This window comes from Macrobrachium nipponense, chromosome 37, assembly GCF_015104395.2.
Source record: "Macrobrachium nipponense isolate FS-2020 chromosome 37, ASM1510439v2, whole genome shotgun sequence".
Lineage (NCBI taxonomy): Eukaryota > Metazoa > Arthropoda > Malacostraca > Decapoda > Palaemonidae > Macrobrachium > Macrobrachium nipponense.
Window position 1 is genome coordinate 44320706 of NC_061097.1, and position 3652 is coordinate 44324357.

Consider the following 3652-nt stretch of genomic DNA (forward strand, 5'->3'; position numbering starts at 1 on the left):
CAAACTGGTCCCATTCCTTCGGCCCAGCCCTAAGAGAGCTGAAAATCATCTCAGTGGTCTAGTTAAACTACATTTATAATAATAATAATAACAACTTCTGCAGCCTCCTGTGAGTCGTAAGGAACCCCGGCGATGCCCGTAGATTTCAGTTCATCTTGAAGACACTTGGTCTAAGTTCTCGTCACACCTGAACAGGTGGGTGATTACAGGTGGTTAACCTGCATGACGTGGCTTACTGCCTCTTTCGAAGCATTCTCTCGGGAAGGGGGAATTTTGAACACGTCAGGAGAGACGGAACTTGGAAATCAGCCTCGCCCCAAGAAATGGTGGGTTTGGCCACAAGCACCCCCTTCACCCGTGACCAGCGCTTGACCAGCGCCTACTTATCTACGGTACAGGTGCCCCAGTGTCAGAAGCAGACTATGCATACCTAACAAGAATTTACCCTCTAGCTGAATACTATTCTCTAAGCTCTTTTGACTCTCTCTTTCCAGAATGGCAAAGGAAGACGAGAGCAGCCAACAAGTTTTTGTACTTGACGTTACAAAATAATTTAGCAGAAACAGAGTCTTTTCAACAAAAGAAGATCCCACAGTGGGAGAGAAGAGAAAGACGACAATCGAGCTCATTTTGAGAGAGAGAGAGAGAAGAGAGAGAGAGAGAGAGAGAGAGAGAGAGAGAGAGAGAGAGAGAGAGAGAGAGAGAGAGAGAGAGAGAGGTTTTGTGGCCACTGGCCAACCGAAGTTGGTGTCTTCACTATTTGAAAGAATTAAAAAAGACAATTGTAGAATTATTACCACTGTCTTACATAAAGCTGTTCTTACGAACTGAACGCTTTAGGTGTCTTGGTAATGGGTTAGTATAATATATATATATATATATATATATATTATATATATATATATATATATATATATGTGTGTGTGTGTGTGTGTGTGTGTGTGTGCGTGCGTGTGTGTGTGAAAACAGACAGACTACCAAACGCTACGGCGTTGTTGAATACACGCATCAAAAATTGAGAAAAATAAAAGCCAAAACTCGTCAAATGAAATCAGAACATAAAATGAGCATATGTGTCGCTATCTCTCTCCTTGAAAAGCGCGTGTGTATGTGTGGGTTTGCGTGTGTGTACAATATAATCTGAACATGTGAAGACCTTGGCTTCAGATATTGCACATCTGTCTTAATCACAAACAGGAAAAAATCAATCAAGACTTTTAATAAGTTTAAATGCTTTCCACTGCGTGACTTAACAAAGAGATAGAAGGATAAGATCCAGTCAACTTTCGCCAGCTAGACAACTTGAGGCTTGATTGAAAATAAAAATAGACATCTATTTTGTCAGGAGGCTAGACTAATAGTGAGCTATAATCCACGGTAAGAGATTTGTTGCCTTGTTACCAGATTGGTCGGTTCACGTAGAGCAATAATGCTCATATGTCAATGAGATGTCATCGTATCATAGAAGTTCTGTAGTCAATGGAATCAACTTATTAAGCGACTTTTTCTTTGCTTTCTGTACGAGCCGAATCTGACACACGGGATTAGGCGCAACAAACAATTGTAACAATTGGGAGGTAGAAGAAAAGAATGTATTTTCGTTTAATTATGGTAGCAATTTATATAATTATACCTGAACGAAGATTACTTTTGATGAGCCACTCACGAAAGACGAGAGAGAGAAATATGTTCTTCGAAGTGTCTTCGCCGATGTATTTCACAATTATTGCTGGAGTTCATCTGTTTTTATGACCTTGGTTTTCAGAAACAATCAACTGCACTCACTCGTCCATCGTCAGGTGTCACGAGGAAAAGGGGAATATTGACACCTGTCAAGTATGTCTCATGAGTTGGACTCCAAGGATGTATTGTGAACTCCAAGGATTTTAGTTTGGTATAGTGAACTTCAAGGATTTGATTTGGTTATAGTGAACTTCAAGGATGTTATTTGAATATAGTGAACTCCAAGGGTTTTATTTGGGTATAGTGAACTCTAAGGATTTTAGTTGGGTATTGTGAACTTCAAGGATTTTAGTTGGGTATTGTGAACTCCAAGGATTTTAGTTGGGTATAATGGGGGTGTGAGAACATGGTGTTGGTTATGGGTGGGTAAGAGCACTGAGGCAATATCTGAAAACCAGTGAAGGCGAGTGGCTCAAGAGTGCATAGGAAGAACTAATAAAAGTAGTCGAAAACCCAGAAATATACAGAGACAGAAGAATGCAAAACTAAACAGAGGAATGGCACAGCAAACCAATGCACGGGCAGTACATGAGACACACTAAAGAACTGGCTAGCCATGAAACATGGCAATGGATAGAGAGGGGAGAACTCAAGAATGAAACAGAAGGAATGCTAACTGCGGCACAAGACCAGGTCCTAAGAACCAGATATGTCCAAAGTACAAAAGATGGAAAGAACATTTCACCCATATGCAGGAAGTGCAATATGAAAAACGAGACCATAAACCACATAGCAAACGAATGCCGGGGGGCTTGCATAGAACCAGTATAAAAAGAGGCATGATTCAGTAGCAAAAGCCCCTGGAGCCTGAACAAGAATCACCAACTAGCTTGCAGTAATAAGTGGTAAGAGCACCAACCTCAGGGAATGATAGAAAACGATCAGGTAAAGATCCTCTGGGACTATGGTATCAGAATAGATAGGGTGATACGTGCCAATTGACCAGACGTGGCGTTGCCTGACATAATCAAGAAGAAAGTATGACTCATTGATGCCGTTATACCACGGGACACCAGAGTAGATGAGAGAGAAAAAATTGAAAAGCGTCAAGACATGAAAAGATATGGGATATGCCAGTGGAAATTGTACCCACAATCATAGGGACACTGGGCACGATCCCAAGATCCCTGAAAATGAATCAGGAAAAACTAGATGCCGAAGTAGCTCCAGGACTCATGCAGAAGAGTGTGCTCCTAGAAACAGCACACGTAGCAAGAAAAGTGAAGGACTCCTAGGGAGGCAGTATGCAACCCGGAACCCAACACTAAAAATCACCCAGTAGAATAGGATGGCTGATAGACCCTAAAAAAAAGGAAAAAAATAGTAATAATAATAATCATAATAATAGTAAACCCTAGGGGATTTTTAAAATGTTTTGTCTGTTTGAAGAAGCACATAACTATGAGATTTTTTGAGTAATAATGATACTAATAATGATGATACTAATGATAATAAGCACTCCAGGACTCATGCAGAAGAGTGTGCTCCTAGAAACAGCACACGTAGCAAGAATAGTGAAGGACTCCTAGGGAGGCAGTATGCAACCCGGAACCCAACACTAAAAATCACCCAGTAGAATAGGATGGCTGATAGACCCTAAAAAAAGGAAAAAAATAGTAATAATAATAATCATAATAATAGTAAACCCTAGGGGATTTTTAAAATGTTTTGTCTGTTTGAAGAAGCACATAACTATGAGATTTTTTGAGTAATAATGATACTAATAATGATGATACTAATGATAATAAGCACTGGGGGATTTTTCAGCTGTGCCTGTGAGAGAATTTCTTTGTGATGAATCATCATAGCAAAGAGACCAGTCACTTCAAGCCACACTTGCCCGGCACCTGTGTAAGATAAAAAGGGTTCATTTGGAGCCCACGTATGCTTACATTTGTGGTATAAGTAG